General features: G+C 49.4%; 1 protein-coding gene across 1 annotated transcript in view; it reads left to right on the forward strand.

Moving 5' to 3' along the window:
* Positions 1-871: 871 nt before the first annotated feature.
* RREB1 (ras responsive element binding protein 1) overlaps positions 872-12,694 on the forward strand; it is a 127,647-nt gene continuing 115,824 nt past the window's right edge. The window contains exon 1 of the mRNA XM_032424673.1: positions 872-1,143. The gene's annotated coding sequence lies outside the window, so the exon portion shown is untranslated. The remainder of the gene's footprint in view (positions 1,144-12,694) is intronic.

Raw genomic sequence — 12,694 nt, forward strand, 5'->3', positions numbered from 1 at the left:
GCCCCCGCTTAAGCATCAGTTGTGGAGTATGGGGAAGGGAAGGTGACAAAAGGCGAGTGAGCTTTGAATTTGTTGGACGGAGAACACGCTCCCTCCCGGGCGGCAGCCCCAGAGCTAGAAGGACCGGGCCCTGGGAGAGAAACAGCCCTAAGTTGGGGGCGGGGTGAAGCGCTGGTTCCTTAATCTCCTGCCCCATCATCTACTCGCCCCACCTGGATGCAGAGCGAGGACCGCGTGGAGAGGGAACGGAGCGGGTGGGGCTCACCCTCCCGTTTGCCTCCGAGACCGAGCGGGGCGGTGCCGGGCCAGGGAACCCGACCCCCACGCCCCCACCCCCACCCCCCGGCCTCCGGGGCGCCCCTCTCGCGCCTCCCGGGCATCGCTGCCTCTCAGTCTCCTCCGTTAAAATAGCGAAACAAACCCTGGAGTGAAGTGATGGAAAGCCGGGGGCGGGGAGTTGCCCGCAAGTGAGGGGCTGGAGGGGAGGGGGCGCGGTGGTCCAAGAGGGTGGCCGGCCGGCGAGCGCTGGGCTGATCGCGATCGCGCTCAGCTGCGGCGGCCGAGACCCTTCCCCTGGGGCGGCCCGGCCCTCCCCTGGCCCGGGGCGCCTGCGGAGGGCGTGGGGGCAAACCTGGGGCTGCGGTGGGGGTGGGGTGGGGGCCTCCACCTCCATCCATCCCGGGATGGAAACTGCGGTCGCCTAGCTAAAATCGGGGCGGGGGCGGCGGTGGGGACCCGCGGGTACCGCGGGCCCCCCCACTCCCCAGCCCGAGCCGCCGCCGCCGCCGCCGCTCAGTAACACGTCCCCAGGAGACTCGCAGGAGCAACACGTGATGTGTCTACTTATCAGGGTGAGAGGGGGAGAGCGAGTCTCCGAGCGTGCGGGCGAGGAAGCGGGGCGGGGGGCCGAGGCGGGGGCCGGGACGACGGCTGGGGCGCCGGGGTCGCCAGCTCCTCGCCCACCTCCCTCCCTGTGGGAGAAGAGGAGGAGGGGAAGTGACTGCGGAGTTGATGAACTTTGCACATCCAGAAACGCCATTTTGATTCCTTTTCCGGAACAAGTTTGCATCTCTCCTCTTTCTCTCCCTGAAGCCCACCGGTGCCCACTGCATCATGCCTGGGAGCCAAGAGCCCTGCCGGGCCGTAAGTACGCGCCCGGGGTTCTGGCTCCCGGTACTCGGGTGGCAGCGAGATGTCTAGGGCTGAGCGGGAGCGACCTTTTAAAGAACTTTTGGGGATGGGGAGGGTGAAGTGTGCAGAGCGCGTTGTACTTTTTAAACTCGGCGTTTCCCGGAGCCGAGGACCCGAGCGCCCCACGCCGCGCTACGTGCGCTCCGGGCGGTGGGGCCGGCCGGGGATGAGCTGGGCAGCCCTCTCCCCTCGGGCTGCGCGCCGGGCCGCTCCTCCTCCTCCTCCCCTCCTCCCCCTCCTCCTCCTCCTCCTCCCCTTCCTCCGCTCCTTTTCCCCTTCCCGAGCTGCCGGCTCTGCCAACCAGCTCCCAGCGCGAGCCGCCGCGGCCGCCGCAGCGCCCCGCCGCCAGGACCTGATGCGCATCCATATTAGCCGTCCGAGCGCAGGAATCCGGCCCGACCCGCGCCTCCGCGCCCGCCGCGGAATTTATTTTTAACCAGCACCGCCGGGACTCGGATGGTGCGCGCACCGCCGGCCAGAAACATCTTCCCAGCGCTGCTCTCCATCTTCCGCCCTCTCTCCCCCGACATCCTCCCCCCCATGTGGGAGGGGAAACTTTTCTCCTACATACTTTCGAGTCCCTCTCGGGCCGAGAAGCGCGGAGATGACGGCGCCCGCCCGCCGCCGCAAGGTATCCGGGGGTGCCCGCCTGGGGTGCTCGCTCGGGGGTGCCCGCTCGGGGCTGCGCGGTGGGAGCATCCGCCGCGCCCTGCTCCGCGGACTTTGATCCTCCCCGGCGGACGGCGCCGGCCGGGAGGGGGCCGCGGGCAACGCTGCGCCCTCCCCCGTTCCCGGCTCCAGGCTAGGGGTCACGCCGACCACCGCCCCCGGGTGACCGGGGGAGGAGGGGGCCGGAGCCGTGTCCGCGCGTATTGTTCCCTTGCCCTTCCGTTGGCGGTGTACGTGTTTTCGTGGGAGCCAGCGGTGTGGAGCGGAGCCTGCATCGCGGGGGGGGGGGGGAACCTCGGCACCCGGCGCCGTCACGAGCACAGGAAGGAGGCCGGGAGCATCCGAGGCGGGGCCGGCCGCCGGGCCCGCTTCGCCGCCCAGCTGTGGAGCGCGCTCGGAAACTTTTGTCCGCCGCCCGCTGGACCAATTTTTCCCGAGTTCTGGGGCTTCCCTTCCTCCTCCCATCCCGGCTCGCAGCGCGGAGCCGGGGCGGGGGTGGGGGGGGGAGGGCCGGCGTCGAGGGGCAGGGGACCTAGTGCGGCCCCCCCCGCCAACCCGGCCTCGGGCCCGGCCCCCGGCGCCCCCTCCCCACTCGCGGTCTCTTAGGAAACTGCGACCTTAATGGTTGCTAAGGAGCAGGGGAGGTCCTTCCCGTCGCCGGCCCCCTCCCTGGGAAGCGGCGTGTTTTCTGGAAGGGGCCGAGGGTCGCGTCGAGGATGTGGTGACTCGCTCCCCGGCCGCTCGCGGGGCCGGGCCAGGCGCGTGAGTGCGGGACGCGGTGGCGGAGCCCACTTCTCTGCGGGGCCACTTTCTTTTTCGGGCGGGCGGGGGGGGGGGCGGGGGCGGCCCCGGGGAGAGGAGGGGCGCAGGGGACACGAGGACCCGGGGGTCGCGGGGACCGGCCAGCGGGCGGGCCGGTTGACAGGCGCCGCGTGCAGCTCGCGTCCAGCGTCCGCGGTGCATCCGTGATGGGTTATAAAAGAGGAGGAAAGTATTTCTCCTTGCTCAGCAGATTTGCCCTCCCTCGCTCCTTACTGGTTAGAAGATAGAACGTGAGCCCAGATCCGGACGAGCAGTTCACATTCCATTACGAAATTCTACACGGCTTCAGAGCCAGCAGCAGCACACATTCGGGGCACTTTGGAGTTTTTTCTTCTTCTTTTTTGGGGGGATGGTGGTGGTGGTGGTGGTGCCGAGAGATAGCAGGGTGAATAAAAAATATAACTTTTTTTGGTACGCTGAGAAACCTGTCTGAGGGTTTTCATCAGTAGAAAAATTAAGCCTCGTGCTTGTTTTAGAGTTTAGATTTAAGCCTAGCCTTTTAAAAAGTCAATGGAAATAAAGATTGTCTGTTGGATAGGGATGCTGGAAATAGCGAGGTATTTCGGTCTCGAAGAGGAGACTTGAGATGATTTCTGCAAAGGCTGAGTTGCTAATGTGCATCCCATATTTTTGAGATCTTTTTTTCTTTTAGACATGAAGTGGTCTGTGCATGCGCATGAGTGTGTTCTGAAATAAGTTTAGTTTTAGTGGAAGGTGGAGAAAAGGGAACTGCAGAGCAGAGAATGGTTTTTGTTAGTTTTAGGGTTGTTCTTGGTTTTTTTTCTTCTTCTCCCCATAGCCCTTAAAAGCATCCTCTAGACCTGGTGCTTCTTCGGGTGGGCAGGTATGGTTCTGAGACACAGTGTAACCCGGAAGTCTAAGTTAGAGGCTGGAGTCCTGGCAGAAACTTTTTTTTCTTTTTCCCTTTTCTTAAACATTTAGTTCTGTGCTTCCTTCAAGAGTCACACAGAACTTTTGAAGAAATGGGTTCGAAATTAGTCTTCCCAAAAATTTATGCAACGGTGAACCACTAATGTTAGGGGTTTTTTTGTTGTTGTTGTTGTTGTTTGTTTGTTTGTTTGTGTTTTACCTCTGCATTTTGGAGGGACCTTTCTGGGTACCCGCCGATGGATCCTGCTTTGATGTGTTTTGAGCTTTGGTTACACTGATGAATTAAACATTTGAATGTCTTTTATCAAGTTTTAAATGTGTGAAAAAACACCTTCTCTCCCACCCACCCCCACTTTTACAAAAGAAAGGGAGAGCCCTTTGATTTGGTTATTTGTTTAGCTTGTGCTCCATTTTAGGTTGTTAATGAACTTGCACTGTTTTATCATTCTTAAAAATACTGCTAAGCAGGTTGCATTTTGGGATGTTTTGTTTTTAAAGGATTTGCCGGTTACATGGTACATGCTGCTGATGCTTACTGTTACATGGCACATCATTCTCTGGGGTTTTCTAGATGACTACTTAGTTTCTCATCAGAAATTCAGAGCCTCAGCCCTTATGGCAGACAAGTGTTTGTTCTGTGATGGGGAAGATGGGTCTGACTCAGCTAGCACAGGTGGTGCATCCATTCCTAACTATTTACATCATCCAACAAGTGACCTTTTGATTGAAGGGTCTTTTATTTTAGATATCTTCAGGCAGACTCCTGAGATCTTATTTGCATCCAACCCAGGTATAGAATGTTGAAGAAGGAAAACAAACCTCCCCTGTCAGTGGGCATCTGATCGAGTTGTTTATTGGTTTATCTGCTGTCTCGTCAGGCAGCAGCTAGTTGCCATGATGTGGCTTGCATTTTTACTCTTCAATTTTAAACTGCTGTGTTGATCCACTTCCTAAGGTCAGTTTGGGAATCTTTGCTTGCTGTCTTTATGCTCAGTTGTTAACATCATTTATTACCTTCAGCAAAGGAAAATTCCTGGTTAATGATGTTAAAAAAATTCTACTCTTTTAGGGTTTTGTATGATATAATTAATATAAATTTAACTTCTACAAAAATTGGTTAAACGTGCTCACTAGAAACAGTCAGAAGTGAATCCTTTTGATGTTTCTATTCATTATCCTTCTGAAAAGTAGGTGGTGCTTAAAAGGTCATAGGATAAGGGTTGCTAAGCAGCTAAACAGAAGGATGCTAAAATTAACCGAAGCATTTTTGAAAGGGAGTCCTTCCCTGTTTTACATTATTTACTAGATTTAATTAATTTCTGAATCCTCCATGTCCTCTGACCTGGGAAGGTAGGCTGTTAAGTTTGTTTTGTTTTTGTTATCATATTTAAATAATCTCTCTTTTTGTAAGTGTCTTTTAATTGAAGTTCATGCTCTCTGACCAACTCTGGTGTCAGATGGCAGCTCCTCTGGGCGGACTTCTTGTCTGATACCCATGTGTTCAGGTTAAACCTCCCCTTCCTGAGGATATACGTGCGCAACATCACCTTAGATCATTTATTCAGAGCGGATTGGTTAGTTTGTTTTGGAAAATCTAGCTCATCCACAAAGTGATGTCTTCCATTACTCTTTATTAAACAGATTTGCATTCAAAAGATAGAAATGTAATATAGTATCAGTAGAAAGTATGCAATATAGTCCCTCCTGATAACAGGACAATCGTCGTCTTCCCCCTTGCCTGAGATTAGATTAGGCTTTGATAGGACTCCACCTCCCCATCTTAGTTTACTCAGCCCAGTTTTTCATACCTTTTTGAAAATAATTGTATTAGATTTGGAGTATCTTTGGAAGGGTGACCAAATGTAAAAAAAAATAAATAAATAAAAATAAAAAGTGTGATTTACCTAACATTTCTGCTGTGAGTAGGTGTAAGGATCTTGAAGTTGTACAGTGAGATAAAATGGTTGCAGTCTTAATTAACTAAAGCCATGGTTGGGAAGCATCATCTCTTGGTTGAAAGGCAAGCCTGCTCATTTAGAGGTTTCCCCGTCTCAGAGTTGCTTCTGTACATCTGACCTACTGAACAAGCAAAGTTGAGTAACATTTTTTTATATCCAAATACAATGAAGAAACTGGGTGGGTTCTTTGGGAGGGGGCAGGGTGCATGAGTTCTCATTCTCGCTTTCTCTCTCAGACTTAGTGATTTTGCGTAGAAAGAGGCAGGGCCCTCTTCAAAAAGCAGGGGTCAGATTGTGATTTCCACGCCCCAGGGGGGCCTCCCCATAAATCAGAGGTAAAAGGTGTACCATATGAAACACAGAGGGAGGCACACGATGTGCTTTCTGAAATGCATCACTTATTTTTAATTTCCCCACTCCCATAGAAGGCAGAATAGAGAGGAAAACCATCTGCTGTGTTTTCACCACGACTGAGGTAGCAGAACAAGGAAGGTGGGGGGGGGGCGGTCAGGGAGACAGACTTTTTACGTGGGCTGCCCTGTGGGACAGTGCCGCTGACTGTGGCGGTCTCGGGGTCTCTGGTCACCTTCGGGGTGTTCTCCGTTCGCTTGAAGGGAAGCCAGTGTGGAGTAGAGCCAGAGACTGCTCCCTGTGGGTTGGTGGAGACCAAGGGAAGCCTGGGAGGAGGGCTCAAGGAGCTGTTCCTTTCAGTTCCTGGTGCATCTTGTTTCTGATGGTACTCCAGGGTACAGGGGAGCCCGTCGGCCCATCAGTGAAGGTGGTGGCCTGTTGAATAGGTGCTTCAGACAAAAGAAGTGGGAGAGGGTGGAGATGTTTGCTCAGTGTGATTCAAGCAAGTAATGCTAAGAGAATTTGAAAGCCTCTGTAAAGTCCCCAAGACTGGGGAGACTGGGTGCTTCCTGCTCTTGCAGGATTCACCTGAGGCCTTTCAGACTCGCTGAGGGCGGGTGGTCCTGATAAGGTAGAGACAACCCAGGGAACACCCCCCCACCCCCATTTCTTTGTCCGCCGGCCAGACTGCAGCGAAAAAGTCTCAGTGGGGGTAATTAGATAAAGCTTTTAAATGGCTCTATTTGTTTTTCCCCTGGCTTGCTTAGTATCTCTTTTTTCCCCCCTTTTTCAGAGGCCAGTGGGGTCGGATGGTCCAAAGAATGTTTGAGGCTTAGTGGCCTAATGAGTTTTAAAATTTCAGCTTTCATGAGAGTGTACCTTTGGCAAAGTCTTCACCCTGCTTTTGTGAAGGCCTTGAACAGAGATTCGGATTTTATCCTCAGAGCAAGAGAAACAGCGAGGGTTAGGCGGGTATATGAACCCATTTTACAGCTGCGCCAGTTTCCACTCTGGCTGGTAATAAGCCTAATCCCAGTCTAGCTCCATACGACACCTACTTTTTAAAGTCTGCTTAGCCTCAGAACACTGAGCCTTAAATATGTGCCTGTCTGTGTGTTTTAAATGAGACCAGATCCTTTTCACAATAATTCTGTGTTGAATTTGAAGATGCAAGGCAATTAAAAAGCAACTTTTTAGCCTTTGGCACATCTCTGTTGATGAATGTGATTATACGCTTTTTTTTTTTTTTTTCAGTAGGTTTTCTACCTCCTGGAATTGTTGTAAGGATAATAAATGTTCCAGAAACTCAAAATCTATATATGGAAGAAAGTGGTATATTTTGAGCTCAGGAAGCTTTGTGGGTATCCACTCTGGATTTCCTTTCCAGAATTGTGCACAACTCCAGGACTTGAGGCAAAATTCGCCTAGGGGTTTATGTTCCACTTGAGGAAATGCAGCACTTTCTTTGCTTTGGGTGCCGAGAGACAAACAGAACCAGTCAATTTTTCTTAATGAAGTTCACTTCGGGGTGGATTTTAAGGACAAGGCACGTCCTCATAAGCTTTGGACTCCCCCTTTAAAGCATGGTTCTCAGAGTTGGCGGTTTGCCCCCAGGGGCATTTGGCAATGTCTGGAGACATTTTTGATTGCCCTGCTGGGGGGGGGGGGGGCGCTACAGCCCTCCAGTGGGTAGAGGCCTGGGATGCTGCTACCCATCCCACAATGCACCGGCTGGCCTCACAACAAAGAATTACCCGGTCCAGAACGTCAGTAGGTGGAGGTTGACAAAGCCTGCTTTAAAGGTACGGTAGTCGTGGCCTGTGTCCTATGTGCAAGTAGCCTGGGTGTACTCCGTGGATTGCACGTGATCTCTTTGCAGATCTGAAATTTCATAAAGCAAGTGAGCTCCCATTACATGCCTGTAAGATACCACGGTTGGCACATTCAGGGTTTCACAGAAAATTCAGGGTTGGGGCAAACATTAAGTGGCGTTAAATATATTTAAAAACCCCATAGTAAATAAAAGTTCTAGAACTCATCTGCTCCTAAAACAAACCAGATTCGTTGGCACCGGGAAGCTGTTCCGAGTCACTTCTTCAGTTATTGGGAAACTCGCTCTGGTGCTGTCATCTGCCAGTTCTCCCTCATGTTTTAAGTTATGTGGAGTGTATCTCTCCCCCCCCACCCCAAGTGTTTGAATTAGCCTTTACTTGCTTGACAGTCCATGTTTTTGCACTTGTAAGTGCAAAAGAAGTCTCCCTTTGTTTTGTTTTGTCAAGTTTTTGCAAAATTCTTACATAACTATCCACCCTTTTTACAGGGCAGCGTTTGGGAACCGGTCTTCTGTCCATACATCTCCTCTTGAGGGGTGGCTGGCAGGGATGGGGAAGGAACGTGGGGGAAGACACAGTGGTTACTTTTATGTTCTCAGGACTCCTGGATCTCACATACGTGAAAAGGTAGTTGATTTAAAGAAACAGAACGTGGTGTATGAACTTGAAACTGAATTTCCTCAGGCCCAGAAAGGTCTAGGATAGGGACAGGAGTGATCTTGAAGCCATAGGTGCCACTTACCTTACCCTTGTTCTGTGTCCCCAGTCCTCCCCCCTCCCCCCCTCCCCCCCAGGCCTGTGTCACAGGGGCAGGAGGTGAGGAGCTGAGAAGGAGGCAGGAAGAGAGGGAGAGTGAATTCCAGAAAGGGAAGGGCTGACTGCCCCTAGGATGGCCTGGGCTCCCACTGACCTTAGATAAACATGTGGCTCTCGAAGGTAGCTTTTTTTTTTACATCCTAAACCTGTGGGTAGACAGTAAGCATCTGTGCACATCTGTTTGTGCTGCTTTTGCTCAGGGACCTGCTCTGAAGCCACCTTGGCCATCCTGTCCCGAGTAACAGGAGCCGTGGATTCTAGTGCTTTTCTGCCCTCTCCTCTAGCCTATAATCCGGCAGCTCCCTGCCCTCTCTCTCCATTTACAGCTTTTCCCAAGCCCGGACCTTTTGTCACCCAGCTCTCCTGCAGGTGCCCCAGAGGTAACTTGTAGAAATAAAAGTCCCCTCCCTCCCTTCTAGAAGGTGGTCTGAAATGCACCGTCCGCCCAGTCTTCCGACCAGGAAGCGCTTTGCCATCCTTGCTTGTGTCTGTCTCAGTCCTGAAGTTCAGTGAGCAGACCCTCCCGGAGACTTCTCTCCAGTGGGACTCTGGTATCGGCTCCGCAAGACCCCTGACCTCAGGTCCTCATCATGTCGCAAACACCTCCTCAGTTAGCTTCCCGCCACCCGTGTTTCCCTGTTCCAGCTCATCCTCCACTCTGCTCAGAAATTCAAGCTGTGCATGGTGTTTGCCTGGTGAAAAACATCTCTTGGCTCCCTGTTGTCTACAGGAAGAAATCCAAACTCCTCAGCTTGGCACCCGAGGACCTTCATCATCAGCTTCCAGACTGTCTTACTAGTTTCAGCTCCTGCCACTTCTCTGCGTCGCTGACGCACTAAATGGTTTCTGACCGTCTCTGTGTTCACTTGTGTTCACTCAGGCTTTCCCCATTCACTTATAGCGAACGGCGTGTCTTGGATCTTCTTTTGAGACCACTCTTAGAAGCCACCTCTTGAAGGGAGAATCCGCTTCTCCATCCAGAGTAACTCTTACCCCCATCTGTCCAGTCTGTCGTAATTTACCTGTTGACATGTTTTCCCCACCCCAGGAACAGGGAGGGACTTTGACTCTTATTTTTCCACCTTCTGTACCTAGCTCAAGAATTGCATAGTAGGTCACTTGGATCCATTTTCTAATACAAAAGCAAGAGTTTTTGGAGAAGTGCAGCCTGTTTTTGGAGAAGAGCACATATAATTTAGTAGCTAAGTCCTAAATAATCAGTACAGATTGAGAGAAAACAAAAGTAAACTTGAGTTTTTAGCACACCCATCATGCAGAGACTTGGTGTTAAGTGCACGCTGGTGGAAAAGAATTTCAAATTACAGAAATTTTAAAATAAAACTTTGCTCAGCTTAATTTACTCGAAATTAAAGAGAAAAAAAATCGTTGTTAATGCCTGATTGCACTAAAAGCTGTCTCACTGGGGCCCTTACTAATTATAACCACTTTTCATGGCTCTCGGTTTGAAGTTTATATTAAATAGGAGAGATGGGCACACAGATCAAAGACCAAAATCATTTCAGAGCTCCAACGTGTGGGCCCATTTTCTCTGCTTAGTTAGATTTTTGTTTCATTAGTGGTATGAGTTAATAGGAGTGTTGGTCTGTGTATAATTTAACTTTTCTTTTTTCCGTTACTCCTTGGATTTAAAACAAAATACCAAACCAGAAACCTACAGAGCACAGATCTTGCTTTATTTGTGTGTGTATGTGTGTGTGTGTGCAATATCTGTACTTGATAGAAGTTGATTATAGATCATACTTACAGAGAGAATCATTTCACTGTTTTAGGGCAGCTAAGACACTCCAACTGTTTTAGGGGAGCTTCCTTTATTATTAAAAAAATCATTTCACTGTTTACAGTGGAAGCTAAGACTCTCCCACTGTTTTAGGGGAGCTTCCTTTATTATTTAAAAAAAAAGAAAAACCCACTTCTGAATACACAAAATCATCTCAAATTGTTTAAGTTTCTTTTAAAAGAGGTATGTATAGCTTCAGAAATAGTGGAGATACCAGAAAGATAGGGTCACAGAGAGAAGTGTTTTGCTTATGGACCCTTTGGTACTAAAAAAATTTCTTAGAACTGCATAGTGGAAGGCCTTGATATCCTTTATACAAGATGAAATCCTAGCTGATTAAAAATATATTCCTACCTTTAAATAGTCCTGTTGTGCTTCCCTGATAACTAGAGTTTAGGCTCAGATCTAGCAGATACACTCAGATCTAATAGTCTAACTCTGTTGTATTTCTGAGGAGGCTTGTATATTTTCCTTTCTACTGTGGAAAACAGATTTCTTAAAAGTCATTTCTCTTCCACTTTAGGGCTTTTAATTGTTGTTTTGAGGGATAATTATATAATTATAATTATATTAGTGAACATCTCAAGCAGGTTTCCCATGACTTGGTTAGTTAATCCTGTGTTGGATTAAACTGTTCTTCTTAAAATTTTAAACTGAGTATAATTTAAAAGAGGCTTACCTTGTACATCTCTAAACTTTGTATTTAAATCATGAAAATAAGGTTTCTGAGAACTATTTGTTGTTCAAGAACTCAGTGAAGCTTCACAAGCCCCTTTTCCTAAAATATCATGTTGGGGTCAATATCAGATCCCATCTGCTTTCAGAAAACAGTTTTTCACCCCCACATTTGCCAACCGCATATTCTTAAAATTTTTTTTACATTTACAGATCTTTATTTGATTTTTATTTAGTATTTGAATATATGCTATGTGAAGGCTGCAATAAACACCAAGAGTGCTAGTAGGAGAAAGAGACAGTTGATAGCTTCATGGAGGTTGGAAAACACCCGAATGGTGTTTTCACCATTGTGAAATGGTGGTCAAGTACAGTGGTTGAATGTGAATTCAACCACTAAGTCATGTACTTTGGTGCCAAGTGCTAACAGTGGAGTGTAGAACAGGAACATATAAAGTTTAGCCTCTGTGTGTGGGGGTGAGGATAAAGGATACTGGGAGGCAGGTCAGGGAAGGCATCCCGTGGAGCTCATATATGAAGGATGCGTGGAGGGAAGGAAAGTGTGTTGGAGAACAGCTTATATAAAGGCCCTGAGGTTGGAGGGGAAGGGGGTGTGTGCCCACTGAATCGAGAGACACGCAGCGTGTGTGTGTGTGTGTGTGTGTGTGTGTGTGTGTGTGTGTAGGGAAAAAAGACACAGAAGAAATGAATGACAGCCCAGTGAGGTAGGTAGGGGGCTTCAGCACATTGATTGCAGCCCACAGGTATTTGGAATTTGTCTTAGGACCTTAAAGGGTGTTAGGCCAAGGAATGGCATGATGAGATTTGCATTTTCAAAGATTATTCCTGCTCAGAGTGGAGAATAGACTAGACGACAAGGAAACTACTATTTTGCCTTCCGTTTGCAAGATCCCGTAGAAGCCTTTTTTTTTTTTCAAAATTTTGAAAACCAGCGGTAGCTTGGATATGGTGGCCGTAGAGGTGGGGAGCCTGGAAGGCTTTGATAGAGATCTAAGTGGCTGGAAGGATCGGCTCCTGGGTGGGGTAGTATGGCGAGGGAGAGGGAGAGATGGCTTCCAGGTCTCTGGCTTTTGTAGTGGGCGAGTGGGGGTGCCTTTCGCTGAGATTAGCATGCTGGATAAAGCAAGGTTTGTAAACACGGTATGTCCCCTGTTCCTTAAAGAGGGATTTTTACGGTTTTTAATACTTACAGCATCTTCTTTACTTGTACTGTTTTAATTGGTAAAACATACACGCCTGGCCTGGCAAAAAGCATGAAAAGTACAACTATGTTAAAAAAAAAAAAAAAAAAAGGTGAGAAAAGGAAACAGACGACTAGCTTCCTCCTTCCCTCCTCTTCCTTCTTTCCTTTTAATTTCCTGATACCAAAAGGAGATGGCAGATTTTCTTGTAGATGACCCGAGCTTCTGAATGCTTTTCAGATGAGATCTACAACGAAATCTTGAGAGCATTTAAGTTTCTGCTTGGTTTAGTGATGCTTGATGTGTTTGACTTGTGAGCGTGAGGCTCGGGGGAGGACGCTTTGGGTGCGAACCGAGGTAGGACTCTCAAAACTGCCCGAGCCTTTGACTTAGGAGTGTCAGGACTCCTTCACGACCGGATTTTCCAACGTATTTCTTCGTTTCTCAGGGGTCACCTGACGCCCTGCGTGTCTCAGAACTCCATCAGCA

The sequence above is a fragment of the Phoca vitulina genome, unplaced genomic scaffold (assembly GCF_004348235.1).
Source record: "Phoca vitulina isolate PV1807 unplaced genomic scaffold, GSC_HSeal_1.0 scaffold31, whole genome shotgun sequence".
In the NCBI taxonomy this organism is placed as follows: domain Eukaryota; kingdom Metazoa; phylum Chordata; class Mammalia; order Carnivora; family Phocidae; genus Phoca; species Phoca vitulina.